This window comes from Ambystoma mexicanum, chromosome 7p (assembly GCF_040938575.1).
Source record: "Ambystoma mexicanum isolate Mex_15411 chromosome 7p, UKY_AmexF1_1, whole genome shotgun sequence".
Classification (NCBI taxonomy): domain Eukaryota; kingdom Metazoa; phylum Chordata; class Amphibia; order Caudata; family Ambystomatidae; genus Ambystoma; species Ambystoma mexicanum.
Genome location: NC_090939.1, coordinates 750767637 through 750788810, shown reverse-complemented (window position 1 = coordinate 750788810; position 21174 = coordinate 750767637). Strand labels below are relative to the sequence as shown.

Here is a 21174-nt window from a genome sequence, read left to right as displayed (position 1 = left end):
GCAGAATTATGTATTTGAATACTGCAAGAAAGTCCATGGTAATATCTCGGGTTCTTATCTCCATTCAAACGGTGGCAGTAACCATAGGATATCAGGCATAAATGCATCCGATCACCTGCAAAGGATGGAAAAAGCCTAGACAATGTGGCAAAACACTTCTGATGAACATCCCAGGCTTCAAAGCTGTGAACCTGCACGTGCATAAGCTCTGCATAGGACTTGCTTCTTGGCTAGCTCGCTGGTTATGTGTTTGCTTATGACATGGCTAATCCTGCACTTCGTAAGTTTCGAATCCCCAAAAGTGCTGACTTAGACATTTCTTTCTGAGGTTGATACATTGAGTAGCATTACATTGGGTAAAACATGCTTCTCCAACACTTAGAAGTGGAAAAATCTTGCATTTAGTGCTATATGTGAAAACCTCCTATTGTGATTATTATTATTGATGGAGGCAAGTAGCTGAAACATAAGAGTAAGAAAGAAAAAAGTACTTTTTGTAAGGGAAGTGTCTTGTTGAAGACAAACATTTGGTAACATCGACAGATTTATATAAATATAGAATTGGGAGATTTTGCAATGTGTCTACAACTAATAGCAACAGGGTGATGAATGTATGAGATATCTAATGATTTTAATGGTATTCATATAAATAAAATGTGATATTTTTGTTTCCGGTTACAACTTGGGTTGGATCATTCCATTGTACTTTTTTCTCCTTTGCTCTTTTGTTTCTAATTAATTTAGTCCAGGATTTCGAGGGAGTTCAATCTACAGTGTTCCTCGCAATAAGGTTAGAAGTTTGAAGCAGCCAGACACATAGGAGAAGAAGTTACTGATAGCATTGAGGAGGTGGTGGCCAGCGCAGATAGTGAGATACTATCACCATTGACTCTCACAAATGAGCATTAATTTCCAGACTGCCATACCTCCTCCCCTCCATTTTTATGTGACCAGCACACAGTAGGAATGCTCCAAAGCATGCCATTGTCAGCCAGCCTTGATTGGCTCCGTGCTGCATATCACTTCCTTGTACTACGCCATGATGCATCCACTGCTGCCACAAGCCTTCCTATATGAGTCAGTGTCCCCGCCTCCACATGGGCCACAGTCTTCCTCTGAAGCCGTGGACAACCTCACGTTCCTGGCAGCTGGATTCTTGGGTGTTCTGGCTTTGGTGCAGGCAACAGTACTGGTTTCAAACTACAGTTCCCCCGGAGGCACATCCGCACGGAACATGCACTGCAGCCAGCTTATCATGGTTTTCCTGCATCTACCTGTGTCGAATCCCCAGATGTCTTCACTTCTGCCCTAAGGGGAAGACCTTTCCCATGAGGCCAAGGAGGTGAGGCTGCTACCTGATAGTCCCCCTGGGAGGGGTACTCAGCGGGTGGATCTCATGGGGAGAGGAACCCCCTATGTGATTAGTGATGACCTGGGGGGGCATGGTATTCCCGCCCAGCCAACCTAACCCTAACACACCTACCTACCCCCCAACCTGTAACACCTTCGCTAGTGTACCCATGCACCTTTGCCATATCAGTAATGTAGAAAGCACTGGGAGGACGACCAGTTACGACTCCAAAAAGGACGTGTATCCCCTATGTACTGAGATGAGGGAGAGACCAACTGACCCACTGGGAGTTTGCAAGATTAGAACTGGAATGAAGAAGTCTGGAAGAATGAAGAAAACCTTCAGAAACCATTGTAAGTGGTCAAAACATACCTTAAATAGACGAGGGAAATCCAAACGGAGAGAGATCCTCCCTGGGATGCTGAAAGTGCAACGAACAGGATGCTTGCCTGCCAGCAGAGGCATCCTGGATAGATCTACTGCGGTCGAGTAGAAGGAAGCCAGAGCTCGGGCAACCAGCTGGACAAAGGAGCTGGAGCATATCGTCAATGCGGAGCATGCCGCCTGAAAGCAGGAAGCCGCTGCAGAGCCGATGGAGAGAACGAGATGCCGAAGCAGGGCGAGAGACCTAGAAGCCATAAATGAAGACCAGTGAGCAGCCAAAGAAGGGTTGGGAAACCAGGAGGCTTGCTGGGACCCCAAAGGGACCTTACCACACTGAGACACAGATCTGGGGCCCGCACCCAGTAAGAAGTGGCATCCACAGTCCTCTCTGTGGCAGTGCCTGGCGGACTGGGAAACCAGGGCTGCATAGACTATGGGATAAAGAAGGAACTGGTTGGGGACCCAAGAGAAAGAAAGCCACACAAAGGGGTCTGGGACCCAAGAGAAAGCTACCCATACAAAAAGGGTCTGGGCCCCAACAGAGGTAGGCAGTCTCTGGCAGATTGGGAAACCAGAGCTGCCTAGAATACAAGAGAGCAAAAGGTATCAAAGGCAAAAACGTCTGGGACTGAATAAAGAGAATACCAAGCAGGATAGTGAACCAGGTATAGGTCCAAGGAAACAAATAGAGCCAAGAAGGGTCTGGGAACCAGCACATAATAATGAGCTGTCTCCGAGATCATCCCCACAGTCACAGTACCTGGTAGAATAGTGAACCACGTGGGCTGCAAGCTTGTTGTATGCTGTAGACCGAGTTGGAGGAAGACCAGGGGAAGAGAGAAATACCCTCTGGTGGTGTTGAACATTATACAACGAGCCAAGAGAATGGAGTCATTCTCTTGGCACAGTGAACATTGACAAACAAGGCCAGGAGAAGAATGGTACATGTCCTGTTATTGAGAACTTGAGAAAGGCAAAAGGGGAGGGAGTCATCCCCCTAACACTGTGGAGATGCAAGCCTTTTTGTTCAGAGTTCCTTGCTAGAAAACCGAATCCAAGGAATCCTTTTTGAAACTTTGATCTGAAATTGCTGAGAACATCTTGTTTTTGCATCCTGTGGAATTGAACTTTGGCTGTCGCCCAGAAGAAGGTGCCATTCTTCTGAACCAAGAAGGCTGTCTCTTTTTCTTAGGTTTCTAGTGTAAGGGTCGGAGAAATAGGTTTTTGGACACAGCACAGCAAACTCTTTTGCTTTTGACGGACATCCTGACAGATTCCTTATTATTGTTTGAGGCAGGAAAACCCCTCTTAGAACTAGGGTCAGACAGGGTTTTGTCTTTTATTTCCTCATTAATAAAAGTCTATAGCCAAAAGCATGCGACCTGTGTCAGTCTCCTACTTCTATACTCTGACATACCTCATGGTTTCCGATGTGGCAGGCTTGTTGGCAACATTTATTTGAAAAATATATTTCGAATGGATTGTGTCCTACCACCTATTCCTCATTTTTGATATACTCTGATATCCTGCTTGCAGCTCGGAAACATTTTTCAGCGGAGGGCGCTGTGCGTCGTCGTCGATTTTGTGTCTGTTGAGAGCCTCTGTCATCCTCGAGTATGACGTTGACGCTGGTATATATGGCACGCACCGCGCCCGTTGCCTCAGTTCTGTTTTTTCGCACAGCGGCTCGAAATGGTTCTTCGCCTCGGCATGTTATTTACCACGTAGTTATGAGTTTGTTACAAAACTGTCTACTCATACCCCGAAAACAGGCTTCTAGAAATGTGCTGAGTGTTTGGCTAAGATGTCCATAACCGATCCTCATCGAGCATATCTGTGGTGCCTGGGGGTGGGCCACTTCATCGAAGATTGTGGCTCATGCCAGTCTATGACTGGGAAAGCGTTTAAGGAGACGGGGAAACTTGCTTTGGGTAAACCATGCCAGAGTTTGTCTTCGGTGACCCCCACAAAAAATGTGGCTGAAGATAAGAGCGCAAGAGGGAGATCTCTACAACGGTCCAAAAGGCACAGTAAAAGTTTGAAAAAGCCAGCTTTACGTTAAAGTAGTTAGAGACTCCTGACCCCATTGCGCGAAAAGCCGATAGGGTGTCGTCTGTGAAAACCACTGACTGAGACCCGGGTCAGTAGGTCGAAGGATTTGAAGGATTCGAAGGTCTCAAAGGCATCTTGTGCACCTCTCATGGCCTCGAAGGGATCCTCTTTCTCTGACCCATTCGTTGAAGTTGAGTCTATCGACTCCAAAACAGTCAGGGTCGAAGCCCTCAAGGACTTTTGAAAGTCTGTAGAAGGTTTTTAAACCTCAGGGGAAAAATACTATTTTTTTTTCTTTCTTTTTTTATAAATCCATGGCCTCTATTTATGAGGAAGATGTGGAGGAAGAAAGCCCTATTTATAGTTTTGGTAGGGAATACAGAAATCCTGGTGTTCCAGAGGAGCTGATATCCCAGGAATCCAAAATGAGAGACCTTGTGGACACCCTGCAGGATGCCAGTGGTCTAGAGACTGCATCTTATAGATCAGTAATGGCAAAGGTTATTGAATACCTTGGATGGGGTATGAACAGGATGACCTTACAGATATTTTGGACAAGGGACCTCCCAAGGACTCAGTCCTTCCCTTCCATACAGCAGTGAAAAATAAGGTTCTAGAGAACAGGAACTATCCAGATACCATTGCTGCGGTTCACAAGGATTTCACTAAAAAATACAGACCATCAGTGGATCCAGAGTTTCTTTCGAAACATCTGAGTCCACAAAGCCTTGTTGTGCAAGTAGCTAATGTTGCATCTAAGGGAGCAGCCCATCCCACAGTCCCTCCAGACAGGGAGGATAAAAGGCTCGATGCCATGGGAAAGAAAGTTTTTTTTCCGCAGGGAGTATGGCACTGAAAGCAACAAACACAACTTGTGCTATTGCAAAGTTCACCTACACTTTTTGGGAGCTGATAGCCATGGCATCTGAACACATCCCAGAGGGTGAAGAAAGGGATGGCTTTATGAACATTATTAAGGACGGACAAAATGCTATGTGCCAATCATTGCAGTCAGGGTAAGACACTGCAGATTGTATTAGTTGTTTTTTGGCTGCTGGTACAGTGCTTAGACGATTAGCCTGGCTTTGTAAATCAGGGTTTGCTTCTGACCTACAATATAGATTATTGGATATGCTGTCTGAAGGGTCTTACTTGTTTGGATCTAAAGTAGACAAAAGTCTTGAACAGTTGCAGTTGTCTAAGGCAGCGGCAAAATCTTTGAGTCAGGCCATTAGGGTGCCACAGCAAGGTCGAACAGCTCCATCTTCGGCTCAGAGATGGAGAAAGTGTTCATTTTGTTACTATTCCTCAATTAGCAGAGGAAGAGGTCAATTTAACGAGAGGGGAGAGAGAAGGCAACCCCGAGGCAGCCGAGGGCTTACAGGCAGAGGAGCTGCAGCAGTATCCACTGCCTTGCCTTCTCCGCCAACCAGTGCCACCAAACCACTTTGAAAACTTGAATCATTCGATAGTGTTGGAAGGCAGGTTATCCCAGTATCTGAAAGAATGGAGAAGTATTACAACAGATGCTTGGGCACTACAAATAGTCACCCATGGTTAACGTCTCCCTTTTCTAAAGAGACCACAAGACTGTCCCCCAGGGGGCCAGTCCTTGAAAGTACCAGATCGACGACTCCTACAGGAAATTCAGACTCTGTTAGAGAAAGGTGCAATCGAACAGGTACCTGTAGCGGAAAGAAATCAAGGCTGGTACTCTCATTTTCTGATCCTGAAAAAGGATGGAGGGTCGGGACCCATCTTGGACTTGAGATGCTTGAACAAGTTCCTCAGGAAGGACACGTTAAAGATGGTCACTCTCTCGCAGATACTCCAGACCCTTCAGCTCCAGGATTGGATGGTGTCATTGGATCTACAGGATGCTTATTTTCATGTGCCGATTCATCTCAAGCACAGAAAATACCTAAGATTTGCTGTTGGAAGTTCTCACTATCAGTTTTTGATACTGCTATTTGGGCTGACCTCCGCCCCAAGGGTTTTCACCAAGCTGATGGCAGTGGTGGCAGCAAATCTACAGAGGGGGGGTATGGGGATTCACATCTACCCCTACCTGGACGATTGGTTGATCAGAGCCCGTTCACCTGAACAGGCTCTGGAACATCTGAACAGCACCTGTAATTCTCTCCACAAGCTTGGCTTCTCCCTCAACTTCAAGAAGTCCCACATGACCCCTTCCCAGAAGCTGCAATTCATTAGAGCAGTCCTGGACACTTCTTCTGGGAAAGCTTTGCCAACCGAGGTGAGGGCTATCCAGTTAGCACAGATCTGATATGGCATTTATTACGCGCTTGTACACCAGTGTTTCAAGGCACGAAGATGGTTAACAAATTTCAAAGTGCCTCAAATCTTGCGGCCTTCGATTTTCTGAGATTGCTCGGTCTCATGGCATCCTGCATTTTTCTGGTGCCAGAGGCCCGTTTGAGATTGAGGTCTCTTCAGTGGGCCCTCAGGACTCAGTGGTCACAGTCACCGTCGAGATGACAGATCTGGTACGGATCCCGAACGGGGTCGCGCATGATCTCCTGTGGTGGTCTGTCAAGGAGAATGTGTTGAAGGGGGAACACTTTTGGCAGCCATGGCCGGAGATTATGGTGGTTACAGACGCCTCCCTATCAGATTGGGGAGGGCACACCAACTGTCTAACAATCACCAGACACTGATCTCCGTCTGAGTCCAAACTGCATATCAACCTTATGGAGCTGAGGGCAATCAGACTAGCGCTGATGGCCTTCCGGCCCTCTGTACGAGGAAAGAGTGTCATGATACTGACGGACAACACATCCATGCATTACCTCAAGAGAGGAGGTGTGGGGTCACTGCCTCTGTGCCGAGAGGCAAGGCAGCTCTGGTTTTAGGCACTGCAAGAATGAATCTCTGTCGGAAGTTCATCTGGCCGGAGAAGAAAATGTGGCAGTGGACACTCAAAGCAGGCAGAGTACAGTCTCCCACAAGTGGGAGTTAGCTCAGGAAGTCCTTCAAGAGATCTTCACCCTCTGGGCAACCCCACAAGTGGATCAGTTTGCGACCAGTGTCAACCGGAAGTGTGAACAGTTCTGCTCCAAGGAATTGCCCCGAGAGGAGCTCTAGGCGACGCGTTCGTAGTGGACTGGGAATTTCCACTTCTGTACGCATTTCGGCCAGTCCCCGTCATTCCTCATGTTCTCAGGAGGCTATGAAAACTTTGGAAATCCATGATCCTGATTGCACCAGACTGGGCCAGGAGGACGTGGTACCGGGAACTTCTGGAAATGTCCACCTGCCCTCAAATTCATCTTCCATAAAGAGAGGACCTTTTCTTGCAAGAGGGGGGTCGCATTCTTGATCCTGAGATCAAGACCCTCAATCTTCATGCATGGTTTCTGAGAGGTTGAGTTACAAAGATTGGGACCTTCCGGAAGATGTCGTGGAGGTGTTGCTAATGGCCAGAAGGCCAGCAACAAAATCTTTATACAGCTGCTGTTGGAACAGATTTTGCAGCTGGTGTAGAGATAAATGAATTGATCCATTTACTTGTGACACACCATCGGTTTTGTCTTTTCTACTACATTTAACTCATCGTGGGCTACAGGTTTCTACAGCCAAGGGCTATCTGGCTGCGCTGTCCAATTTCAAGCGCTCCCTGGACCAAGGTTCCTACTTCAAGGTTCCTATAGTCATTCAATTTCTAAAAGGGTTGACCAACATCTTCCCAGAGGTTCCTTTTATTGTTCCGGTCTGGGATCTTAACCTAGTTTTAAGCTTCCTGATGGGTTCTCCATTTGAACCATCAAATTCTTGTCTACTTAGGATGTTGTCTTTAAAAACTGTATTCTTAACAGCCATTACTTCTGCTCGCATGGTGAGCAAGCTTCAGGCATTGTGTTCAAAACCACCATTCACTGTGTTTCATAAGGACAGAGTAGTTTTGAGGGTTGGTCCCTCTTTTCTGCCAAAAATAGTGTCAGAATTTCATCTTACACAAAATATTGTCTTAACGGCCTTCTACCCTCCTCCTCATCCATATAAAGAGGGGGAGAGATTACACAGACCCAAGAAGAGCCTTGCGCTTTTACATCAACAGGGTTTCTAAAATCAGAGTAGACGACCAACTATTTGTTGGCTATGCGGGCCACAGAATTGGGCAAGCGGACACTAAACAAACGTTGTCTCAGTGGATCATACTTTGTATATCCAAATGTTATAACCTGGCCGGGAAAGAGGTTCACAATGGTCTAAGGGCGCACTCGACCAGAGGTGTAGCCACTTCTTCAGCCCTCCAGAGACGGGTACCGCTTCAAGACATCTGCAATGCTGCCACCTGGTCTTCTGTGCATACATTTGCAAAATATTACCACTTAGATTCCCTTTTGGGCCGGGAATCCAGATTTGGAAAGGCTGTGTTACATAGCATAAACCAAGAATAAATGCTCTTCATTGCCACATCCTGCAACACACTGCAATGGGAGAATATCAAAGATGAGAAGGAGTTTCTGTGGTTTACACCTTCCTCTCTGTTAAAGCTCAAGTATTCTCATCTTCGGGACTGCTGTTCTGGTGAGAGGAAAAACACAAACTGGGGCACCGGACGCGGTGCGTGCCATATATACTAATGTCGACGTCGTGACGGAGGCTCTCGAGGGACAAGAGATCGACGATGAATGATGCCCTCTGCTGAAAAAAGTTTCCGAGCTGCAAGCAGGATATCAAAGATGAGGAATAAGTGGGCGGAACATTCAGTCGAAAGAACATTACCAGGGGTAAGTAATTTATTAATTTAATGAGCATTTTTTTGATGTCACATTGCTCTACAATAAAGTTCCTTCAACGTGCAGCCTATTACCGTGTTTTTCTTGATTTATGTGAGCTTTGATCTGCTTTATTCAACCTGACTGCGGAATGTTTTTGGACTCCTTCTGGATCTCCTTATTGGATTTTGGCATTTTCAATCACATTTGCCATTCGAGGGGATTGGGTCCTCCGACGTATTCCATATCTATGACAGTAATCACCACAGCTGTGCTGCTTCGGAAACTTTTTCGGCGTCTGCGTCCTGCGTCGATGACGTCGATGCGCCGCCGTCGAGGACCTCCTCCGACGTCCGACGTCATCCGATGTGATAAGTAGGACGCACGACGCCAGTAGCCTCAGTTCCGTTTTTTCCGCGAACGTGTTGCTTCGTGTTTCTCGGTTCTAGCCTCGACTCTTTGGAGTTCTGTTCTTTCTGGTTCTTCGAGCCTGTTCGTTTGTGAATATTCCTTCGCAGCGATGTCTTCCGCTTCGTCTTCAACCCCGCGTCCGGGCTTCAAGAAGTGCGGGGTGTGTGGGTCCAAGATGTCGGTGACTGACTCGCACGACGCCTGCCTCTGGTGCCTCGGGGAGGCCCACGACACGGATGACTGTGTCGACTGCCTGTCGCTCACTTCCAAGGCCTTACGCGAACGTAAGAAGAAATTGTCGGTAGGTCGGGTGTCCAAGCCCCGGAAGTCGAAGTCGGCGGGGCTTTCGACGGATGATTCGAGGGGTGACTCTCCGCGTCATCGTCGGAGGTCTCGTCGGTCTTCTTCTAGGAGTCGGTCTCGCCACTCCTCTGCCTCTTCGAGGCGTTCTCGGAAGCGCCGTCACCGGTCGCCTTCCAGGTCCTCTTCCGAGGACTCTGCCCGGCACGTCGGTTATCCCACCAGCCGTGCGACGCCGGAGGAATGGGCTTCCTTCGGGAAGAAAATGTTGGCGATTCTTGAGTCGCAGGGTACTCAACCGTCCGCGCCCCCGAGTGGGGTCGGCCGTGTGAGGTCGAGAGACGCCGCTCGCAAGAGTGGTCGGCACGAGTCACGGGAGAGGTCCCGTTCGGACAAGGAGGCTCGTTCTCGCCGTACCCGTTCCAGGTCCCGGTCCTCGACGCGATCGAGACCGTGTGCACCTGTGATGTCTTCGAGGAAGACATCGACGTCTGAGGCGTCGAGGGCGTCGACAGGCTTTCTCGAGGCTCCGGCTCCGAGGAAGTCGTCGAAGCCGTCGACGTTCAGGTCGTCGAGGGACACGCTCAGGGCTCCGGCTTCGAGGGCTGTGTCGACGCCGCCGATGTTGGAGGCGCTGCATCTGACGTCGACGCCGATTTCCTCGACGTCGACGCCGATCCTCTCGGCGCCGTTGCCGGTTTTCTCGACGGCGGCGCCGATTCGCTCGACGCCTTTCGTGTCGGAGGTGCCCCGTGTCTCGGGTGTACCCCCTAGGAAGGCTCTGGCTAAGAGCAGGCACTCTCAGGTGCCTTTCCACCACTTGGATTATATTTCGGAGGCGGATGAGGATTCGGTTGGCCTGGTTCCTGGTCAGGTGCCGGATGACATTGTCTCGGGCCATAGTCAATTTGACGAATTGAGGCAGTCGCTGCATGATGCTAGTGGTCTGGACACCTCTCCGGAGGTGGAATTTGGTCGGCCTGAGCCTGGCTCCCATGCCGATTCCTCATACCGGCGCCTTATGGCTAGGGTGTCTGAGTATCTGGGATGGTCTGCTCCCCCAGGGGAGTTTGTGCAGGATGATCTGACGGACATCCTTGATGTTGGTCCCCCATCTGACCCGGTTCTGCCATTCCATATGGCTTTACAGCGTAGGGTGGCGGCGGCTTGGACTGCTCCGGAGAGTCTCCCGGCAGTGGGCAGGTCCTTGTCGCGGAAATACCGTCCAGCCAGTGGCGACCCCTGCTACTTGACCAGGCACCCCACTCCGGAAAGTTTGGTGGTGCAGGCGGCCACGGCCCCGGCAAAGCAGGCGTCGTACCCTACCATCCCTCCTGATAGGGACGACAAACGTTTTGATGGCTGGGCGAAGAAGGTGTTTTCTTCTGGTGGTATGGCGCTTCAGGCGGCCAACTCCATTTGTGCCTTGTCACGTTTCACGCACACTCTGTGGAACTGTGTTGCGTTAGCGGCTGAACATATTCCCGAAGGGGACGAACGGGATGGTTTCCTTGCTTTGGTCCAGGATGGTAAGGATGCCATGTGTGAGTCCGTTCAGTCGGGTTTGGACTTAGCTGAATGCGTCAGTAGGTCCATGGCGGCGAGCACCGTGATACGCAGGTTTGCGTGGTTGCGGAAGTCGGGGTTTGCTCCTGATGTGCAGTCCCGGCTCCTCAACATGCCCTTTGATGGTGAACATCTTTTTGGCAGCAAGGCTGACGAGAGCCTTGAGAGGTTGCAGACCTCAAAAGCTGCAGCGAAGTCGTTGGGCGCTGCAGTTCGCCAACCTCCGCCTTTTCGTCCTAGGGGACAGCAGTGGAGGGGTGGCTCCTTTCGCTATTACTCGTCCTTTGGTAGAGCGAGAGGAGCTGGCAGTCAAAGGGGCCAACGCAGGGGTACCAGAGGTGGACGACAGGGTACCCGTGGTGCCAAGGCCGCTCGGGCAGTTGCCTCTTTGCCCTCGGGTAACGCCGCAGCCGCTCCTACTCAGTCATGAGGCCTTGTCCCATTGTTCGCCGGTTGGGGGAAGGCTGGCGCAGCATCTTGTAGAGTGGCGTGCCATTACTTCGGATGTGTGGGTTCTGGAGATCATAACCCACGGCTACTGTCTTCCCTTTCGGCACAGGCCTCGCGACAATCCACCGGGGAACCTCTCTTTGAAGTGTCCGGATCCGCTCCTTGCGCAGGAAATTCAAGCCCTGCTGGAGAAAGGCGCCATAGAACTGGTGCCTGTAGCGGAGAGGAACAAGGGATGGTATTCCCCTTATTTTTTGGTTTCCAAGAAAGACGGGGGATTGAGACCCATCATGGACTTGCGCGGTTTGAACAAACTCCTCAGGAAGGACAAGTTCAAGATGGTTACTCTCTCTCAAGTCCTCCAGGCCCTTCAGCTTCAGGACTGGTTGGTGTCACTCGACCTCAAGGATGCTTACTTCCATGTGCCGATCCATCCCAAGCACAAGAAGTACCTGAGGTTCGCGGTTGGCGACTCGCACTTTCAGTTTCGGGTCCTGCCGTTCGGTTTGACCTCCGCCCCGAGGGTTTTCACCAAGCTCATGGTGGTGGTGGCAGCGCATCTCAGGCAAGGGGGGATTCACGTCTACCCCTACCTGGACGATTGGTTGATCAGGGGGAGCTCTCCCGAGCAGGTCCTGGATCATCTGTCCGTCGCCTGCCACTCCCTTCACAGGCTGGGCTTCTCCCTCAATTTAAAGAAGTCCCATTTGACGCCAACGCAGAGGCTCCAGTACATCGGAGCAGTGCTCGACACTTCCCTGGGGCAGTGTTTTCCTCCCCAGGTGAGGGCTCTTCACATTCAGCAGATGGTGCGCAAGTTTCAGCATGCCCGGACGCTCCCAGCGTTCGAGTTCTTGAGGTTGCTCGGCCTCATGGCGTCCTGCATTCTTCTGGTGCCAGAGGCTCGCCTGCGAATGAGATCTTTGCAGTGGGCACTCAAGATGCAATGGTCGCAGTCCTCCGGCAGGATGTCGGACCCGATTCAGGTGCCGCCCTCGGTCGCCCGGGACCTTCTGTGGTGGGCCGTCGAAGGCAACTTGATGAAGGGGGCTCCGTTTTGGCTTCCCTGGCCGGAGGTGACGATCGTGTCGGATGCATCCCTCACGGGATGGGGAGCTCATGCCAACGGGCTGACAGTCAGCGGTCGTTGGTCTCCGTCGGAGTCCAGACTCCATATCAATCTGTTGGAGCTGAGGGCCGTCAGGCTAGCCCTGAGGGCTTTTCTGCCGACTGTGCGAGGGAAGAGTGTCCTGATCCTGACGGACAACACAGTGGCCATGCACTACCTCAACAAAAAGGGGGGGGCAGGGTCACTTCCTCTGTGCAGGGAGGCGATGCAGCTCGAGTTCTGGGCCATCCAGCTGGAAGTTTCGATCTCGGCAGTTCATCTGGCCGGAGTCGAGAACGTGACGGCGGACGCTCTGAGCAGGCAGTGCACGATCTCTCACGAGTGGGAGTTGGCTCAGGAGATTCTCCTGGAGATCTTCGCCCTTTGGGGGACCCCTCAAGTGGATCTCTTTGCCTCCAGTGTCAACCGGAAGTGCGAAAGGTTTTGCTCGCGGGAATTTCCTCCAAAAGGAGCCTTAGGAGACGCGTTCGTGGTGGAGTGGTCGTTCCCGCTGCTGTACGCGTTTCCTCCGGTCCCCGTCATCCCGCAAGTGCTGCGGAGGTTACGGAAGTTCGGTTCCCGGATGATCCTCATTGCTCCGGCGTGGGCTCGGAGGACGTGGTACCCGGACCTTCTCGACTTGTCCATCTGCCCTCCACGTCGTCTTCCCTACCGAGACGATCTGCTCTCACGGGAGGGGGGTCAGGTTCTCCATCCAGAGGTCGGATCCCTCAACCTTCACGCTTGGCTTCTGAAAGGTTGAGGTATAAGGATTGGGACCTCCCTGAAGACGTGATGGAGGTGTTGCTTTCGGCCCGAAGGCCCGCAACTAAGTCTCTGTACCGTTGCCGTTGGCGTAAGTTCTGCGACTGGTGCAGAGTTCAGAATGTGGATCCTTTTGCATGTGACATCCCCATGGTTCTGTCCTTTTTGCTTTCTTTGGCCCACAGGGGCTTGCAAGTGGGTACCGTTAAGGGTTACCTGGCGGCGCTGTCCATCTTTAAGCGCTCATCTGAAGAATGTTCTTACTTTAAAATCCCTTTGATTTCACAGTTTCTGAAAGGGCTCACTAATGTGTTCCCTCCGTCGCCTTTCCTGGTGCCCGGTTGGGATTTGAACCTTGTTCTTAGGTTTCTTATGGGTGCTCCGTTTGAGCCGTTACATTCTTGCCCTTTGAGGCTGTTGACTTTGAAAACTGTGTTTTTAGTTACTTCCGCTCGCAGAGTGAGTGAGTTACAGGCACTTTCTGTTAAGCCACCCTTCACTGTATTTCACAAGGACAGGGTTGTCCTTCGAGTTCGTCCTTCTTTTCTTCCGAAGGTAGTGACGGAATTTCATTTGGCCCAGAAGATTGTTCTTCCGGCATTCTATCCTCCTCCGCATCCTGGTAAGGAAGAGGAGAGGCTCCATAGGCTTGATCCTAGGAGAGCTTTGAGCTTTTATGTTTCTCGCATGTCCCGGGTCAGAGTGGACGATCAACTCTTTATTGGTTACGCTGGTAAGCGCTTGGGGCAAGCTGTGACGAAACAGACTTTGTCCCGCTGGATTATTTTGGCCATCTCGGAGTGTTACCGCTTGGCGGGCAAGGACCCTCCGGCTGGCTTGCGGGCCCATTCTACCAGGGGCTTGGCTGCATCTACTGCCCTGCAGAGGGGTGTTCCTATTCGCAACATCTGTGATGCTGCCACCTGGGCTTCAGTGCATACATTTGTGCGGCATTATTCCCTCGATTCCATCAGAGGGCAGGATCTGGCCTTTGGCAAGGCGGTCCTTTGCTCTGCTATTTGATTGGCTATTCTAAATTTTGTTTCTAAATTCTTTCCCTCCTCCTTGATTTGGTACTGCTTTGGGAGTCTGTCATAGATATGGAATACGTCGGAGGACCCAATCCCCTCGAAGAACAAGTTACTTTCTTACCTGGTAACGTTCTTTCGATGGGATGGTCCGACGACGTATTCCATATCGCTCCCGCCCTGCCTTCCCCGCTGCAGAATTTCTGTTGCGTTTGCAGCTTACGTTCCGCAAGGCTTTGTGTCGGACTGGCAGTTGACTATTGTCACACGTTCTGGGGGAAAAAACTACAACTGAGGCTACTGGCGTCGTGCGTCCTACTTATCACATCGGATGACGTCGGACGTCGGAGGAGGTCCTCGACGGCGGCGCATCGACGTCATCGACGCAGGACGCAGACGCCGAAAAAGTTTCCGAAGCAGCACAGCTGTGGTGATTACTGTCATAGATATGGAATACGTCGTCGGACCATCCCATCGAAAGAACGTTACCAGGTAAGAAAGTAACTTGTTCTTCTCTGCAAACGTTCCTGGACCTTTCATCCTTCCTTTCGTGACTGGACTCTTCACAGTCTAGTGCATACTTCTTTCTTTGGGTTCCGAAACTGAGACTTTCCACTGTTCACCCTCCTTCACATATTTTCTGCATGCCTCAGAGAAGAGCATTTTTGGATTTCCAGGATGCATTCTCTATGCATTCTCTCTCTGATTTATGTATTTATGTATTCGGCCCTCTGCACGGCCTGGCTTCTCATTTCATCTCTAAAACTCAGGGCATCTTGTCCTCTCTCTCCCTCTCCCCCTCATTCTTCCACTCCCTGCTCTTCCTCTGGCCCTTCCTCAGGCACCCCTCTCTTCCCTCCTTCTTTGCCTTTCTCCTGTTCTCCTCAGATAAGGTTTCTAGACAAGTCTGATGTATGAAAATCTCATTCAAACAGGTTCACGCCTGTTCCTCCAAAACCATCAAGGACCACATTGACACCCTGGCTTCTGATCTGGCTGATTTTTGCAACCACTCCTTCGCCACTGGAGTCTTCCCCCTCTCCCCTGAAGCACTCCCCTGTGCACCCTCTTCTTAAGAAAACCTCTGCCGACCCTTCTTGCCGGCTAACTATCGTCCAATCTCCATCACTCCTTTCCTGGGCAAGCTCCTGGAAAAACTGACTTAATCTTCACACTGAATCTGTTGGTTGTCTCCATGACCATCAGTCTGGCTTCAAAGCTGCCGGAAGCATGGAAACTGCTCTCCTGAACATCCATGAAGACATGCTCTCCAACCTCAATTCCAACACCCCCTGTGTCCTCATCTTACTTGATCTCTCTTCTGCCTTTGACACAGTCAACCATGCCATCCTGCTCAACCGTCTCCGTGATAACCTGGGTATCACCGATCAGGCCCTGGCTGACATCCTTGCTCTCTGATCGACCTTCCCAGGTCCAACTTGGGCCCTTCCTCTCCTCCATCTCTATCTCTACCTGTGGCGTTCTCCAGTGGTCTAACCCCTCTCCCTGGCTGTTCAACCAATACGTGGCACTTCTTGCCCACCGCATTGCCACTCTCTGCCCCAACTTTCAGTGCTATGCGGATGACACTCAACTCATTTTCAGGCTCCCTTACGCCACCTCTTCTCCTTCTGTCATCTCTGACTCTCTGTCCGCCATCCAGGAATAGTGTGTCGCCAATGATCTCTGCCTTTATGCCAGTAAGACTGAGATTCTCCTCATCGGCACACCTGCTCCCTCCTTTCCTGTCTCTCTCTGGTCGGCCTCTCTAGGCCCTCTTCCTGCTCCCACCTGTGAGGCTAAAAACCTCAGGGTCATCTTCGACGTCTCTAGGAAGTCACACTACCAGCTGCACCTCCTCAGAGGTATTCTTCATTTCCTTTCCTTCCCCCAGAAGCTCACTGTCTCCAGAGCTCTGGTTATCCCCAGGCTCGACTATTGCAACAGCTTCTTTCTAAATCTGCCTGCCTCTACTCTCCGCCCTCTGCAACCATCCAAAACAGGACTGCGAGACTTGTTCTTGGCCTCAAGCCCAGGGATCCAGTCTTTCCATGACTGAAATCTCTGCACTGGCTCTCAGTGGCGGCGAGGATTAAGTTCAGAACCCTCTGCATTGTCCACATGGCCTTCTGGGGCCTGGGACCTCAACACCTTCAACTCACTCTTCCTAAATAACTTCCTTCTCGAGCTCTTCGCTCATCTGCCTCCAACTCCCTCAGGGTCAGTCGATTCTCCAAGCAGCGAGTTGGTATTAGATCTTTCTTCTGCTGGGGCCTCCCTCTGTAACAGCCTCCCTGCCTCTCTGAAACTTGAAGAGAACCCACTCCGGTTCTGGAAGCACCTCAAGACTGTCCTCTTTGCTTCTGCTTTCTCTCCTCCTCTCCCCCGCTGATCTGCTAGCTGAATCTCAATCTGCACTGCTTACCTGTTTACCCTCTGATCTCAGGCCCAGCTCCCCGCCCCGCCAGTTGCACACCTGCACTGCCCCCGCTGGCAACCCTTGCATTCGGGGACTGTTACTGTATCCCTACAGCCCCCACTAGCACTGATGCCTGCACTTACCCTTGCCACCAGCTGGCCGCACTTTTATTTATTGTCTTCATCTATTTTACTGTTATCCTATGTACTGCACTGCCCCCTCCCTTTTCCCCCCGCACTTTTCCCCTTCCCCCCGCCCCTACACTTGCACGATCTCAATGTCACCTGGCCTAGTAGGATCGTTGTCTCTCTCTGTTTCCCCTCCCCTCCCCTCCCTTGTCGCGCCTTGAAACTCTTGTGTATAGGCGCGTTATAAATGCCATATCATATCATATTTAGCTGATAGTCCATAGTGGTGGGAGGAGGGGTTATTGTGTTGTATCCAAGGTTCTTTTTCTTGTCTTCTTTTACACCCACAGGTATGAAATGGAGGTCTGATCAGTTTCTTTTCCTGCTCACTTTTCACCCTGATTTCGGCTGCTTTGTCTGTGTTAGGAATCTCAGGAGAGGTGTTGAGTGCTGCCGTCTCTGTGGCACGAGGAGAATCTTCACAGTGGCAGCCCGACTTCTCAGACATCCCAAGCTAGGTTTTGGATGCGCTGTGGCCCCATGTTCATGACCATATACATCTCCTCACTACCCAGTCTGCTGTGAATGCTGCTAAATCCAACTTGAGCACTATTGCTGTTTTTCCTTATGTGGTAGGACCCATTTATTGTAAACCTATTTCCTGGTTCCTCCTCCTCTAGAAAAAGGAGCAGGTGTTACACAACTGTAAACACTAGCCCACAATACATTTGCATTAGACATTTGATGCAAGCCGGTAAACCAGTGTTGCTGTGGAAAGGTGGTCTGCTGAGATTTATGGAATCACATATGGGAAGACAGACATTGCTGCTAGGTTTTTGACAAATTTATCACTGCTCTCCCTGTAATCGCTTCCCACTCCTATCCCATGATATCCACTGGTAACAGAAGTGGAATGCAAGTGCACAGGGAATAAGGCGGCTACTACTGTTAATAAAGCATGTAATAAGTCAGTGCACCTCTGTCTATAATTACATCTATCCTTTTCTAATGTGTTGCAGGAGATTCAGTATATACTCTGCTTCCATGTGTCCTAACACCCACATGTGACCACAGACAGCAAAGGAGGTTCGCTAAATGAATGTCCACATACAGCATATTTACATAGCCAGAGGGTATTTGTTCTTCAAAGGCAGAATGCATCTGTATACATGAAACTGGAGGTGACTTCCAAGAATGGATGAAACATTGTCCAAAATTGCTGCATAATCCAAAACATGTCCATCAGATGTACCATGTATATCAGCACATGGCAAAGTGTTGGAAGACAGTAAGTTTGATGATGGCCAGTATCCTCCGATGATGGCGTGTATACTCCAGCATAGCCTGATGTCCAGGATTGAAAGGTTCTCCAGAAGAGCAGGTTGTTTGACCATTTCTTTTGAGCACATGAACCCCATATTGCAACAGATATGACTGCCCAGACACAATGTTATCATATGATTAAATGTTTCCATACAAAATCCCATAGTTCATAAAGTACAAGCTACACCACTGTTAGGTAATTGATATGATTTATTTTTTCAATTCAGATACACCTCTTCCTAACTCTTCGCCCATAATACATCTCAAATGCTTACACCCCCTCTCTAACCTAATGCCCCACATGCCCATATTCCCATTTACATGCCCATAGACCATTTCTCCTTGCTACCCAGGTACCGCTAACAAACAGCTGGTGTCGAGGAAACCCTGTCTACCGAAGTCACCTGCATGTGCTTTGGAGCGATGGTTGGGGTGGGCAAGACGTCGGTAGCAGCGTGATGCTGGGCCACAGGATGGTATGGGGAGGATCCCCTAGCCAACCCTGCATGTCCCGGCATGTCCTGCTGATCATTGCAGGAGATTGTTAAAGTATAAGTAAGCTAGTCCCTGTCCCTTTAAGGGGCTTGCACACATGTAACATGCAGAATGGGCCTGCACACATGAATAATACATTGAAAGAGAGTTTCAGGTGCACCCTGTCCTCCATGTTCAGGGACTACAGTGTGGAAAGTGGTGGCATATGGCAACCACTGCAGTCATCTGCAAAGGAACAGCGGCATGAGTCGGTCCCATTGTAATTTTGGCACCTTGAAAGTGTTTTGTGGAGTAGAATGGTGGCAGCTGTGATTTAGTTTCGGCTACATTGGGGTTGTAGCTACCTTTTACACATTACGATCTGTGGTGAACCAGAAGAAGGACTTGGATGATTGGAGATCATTCTCAAGAGGTTTTATTAAAAATAAAGTATCAACATGCCTAACTAGCCCTATCACAGAGGGAAGTTCCCTACCTAACAAAAACAAAAGCTAATGGTGTGCTTTAAAGTCCAAAATAAAGTTCACAGGACCGAGCCCTATACAAATAACTGGCCCTAACACTGTAGAAAAAACTTCAACATCAAAAAACTTCAACATCAAAGGGAAGTGGGTGCTTGGTACAATAGCCTCAACAGAACGTCTGCCTGGCCCAGTTTATATTTGGTGTGTTCTTGCTTTCAAAAGTTCCTTTTATTCTTCAGTCCTTATGTCAAGTTAGGGTTTCACTTTCTCCTGTTAACAAAGAAAATTGTCTCTTGTTGTGAACATTTTCATTCCTCTAGGGTTTCTTGTAATGAAACAAACAAAAACATGTACTCCTTCTAGGTATTTGGTTTATCCCAATGTCCTATGATCCTCATTGTATTGTATTGTATGAAGATTTATAGAGTACAGACAAAGACCAGAAAGCCATCCAGGGCGATAGTGAGCAGCAGATGAGGGCAAATCCAAAGCAGGTTTAGAACATAAGAGATTTTAAGGCCTTTCTGGAAATGGAGATATTCAGTAATGTTGCAGAGGTCAGGAGCCTAGACCGTAGGAATTCTGCACCAGCATTGTGAGTGGCTCGGTGTACAAGACCTAGGATTTTAAACTTGACCCAGCTCCTAACCAGAAGACACTTGACGAAGTAGGTCCCAAGAATTTGACAGTCTGCGGGGGTCCCAATGCAAGATGGGCAGCTGCATTCTGAAGAATTTGCAGGAGTTGAAGCAGTGCCTCATGTTGGCCAAGATAGATGACGTTGCAGTAGTCTGTGTACAGAGCCCATAAAACAGATACAGTAACCATCTAAATCCTAAAAACAAACTGGAGGAAAAGTAGGACTTTTTTCAGAACGTTCAATTTAGTGCAGCCAGATTGCCAGACAGCTGAGATTTGAGCCTCTGAGGAGCGGCTGGCCATTAGTTTAATACCTAGACTTTTCACTGTAAGGGTCGGCTCAGAAAAGGGGCCTAGGGAAGCCAGCCAGTAGTAGAGCTCTATGATTTTTCTACTGAGTTTGATTCCAGCAGAATGACCTCTGTTTTCTCTCAGTTAAGTTTAAGCAAATTTGTGGCCATCCACTCTGACTGCAGAAAGGCAGTCTTTCAGTTTAGAAGTCGGGTCAGAGGATGGGGCATTAAGACGGAAAAGAATCTATGTATCGTCAGCATATGAGAAAAAGTGTACCCATGGTCAGCAATCAAGTTGGCCAAGGCCTGCAAATATAATTTGAACAAAAGCATGGATGGCATCTCGCAGTCTATGCCTGAATGATGACAAGACTGAACTCATCATACTTGGTTCCACCGCAAACCTAACCAAATTGGACCACAACTACACCAGCTTCATTATAGACGGGAACTCGATCAAAGTAGCTAAGGAAGTGAAAACCTTAGGAATATACATCGACTCCTCCCTCTCCTTCCACAAACAGGTTAGCTCTATCACATCCTCCACGTCCTACACATGTAAGCTTATAAGAGCAGCCAAACCCTTCTTATCCACCTAGAGCTGCATCACACTAGCCAGAACCCTTGTATTATCAAAACTGGACTATTGTAATGCCCTCTACGTAGGAGCTAGCAAATGGGTCACTAGCAAAATACAGACGCTTCAAAACAACGCTCTCAGAGCAGCGCTCATCCCCAAGAGAAAACACATCTCCAACATTAGGAGAGCCCATAATTGGCTCACCACGACAAATAAAATCCTGCTCAAAGTAGCCTCATTAACACACAAATGCCTCAACAACGCTGCCCCCGCTACTTAGTCGATAGAATAAGTAAACACACTTCCAACAGACCTACTAGAACCTCCAACGCCAATCTCCTCACGGTTCCCAGATTCAAACGCACCAAAATGGGTGGCAACAGCTTCCAGGTGCAAGCAGCTCAACACTGGAACTCCCTACCACCTTCTCTAAGGACACCCCAAACCTACACACACTTTAGACGCAACTACACACACTGGATAAAGAACAATGACTGCTAATTCTATCCATCCCACCTCACCGCTATCTACCTTGTAAATATGTATATCTGTAAATCCGTAAACTTTTGCCTTTTTCATGTCTGCATCAACCATCTATTATCCATTGTATTTACTGTATTGTATCCATAAAACCATTGCAATTACTTTACTGCATTGTAACATGTAACCAAGCTGA

The 21174-nt window shown here is 49.4% G+C and overlaps 1 protein-coding gene across 3 annotated transcripts in view; it reads left to right on the top strand.

The window, feature by feature from the left end:
* CCDC138 (coiled-coil domain containing 138) overlaps positions 1-21174 on the top strand; it is a 749637-nt gene that overhangs the window by 510484 nt on the left and 217979 nt on the right. The gene's annotated exons all lie outside the window — the stretch shown is intronic.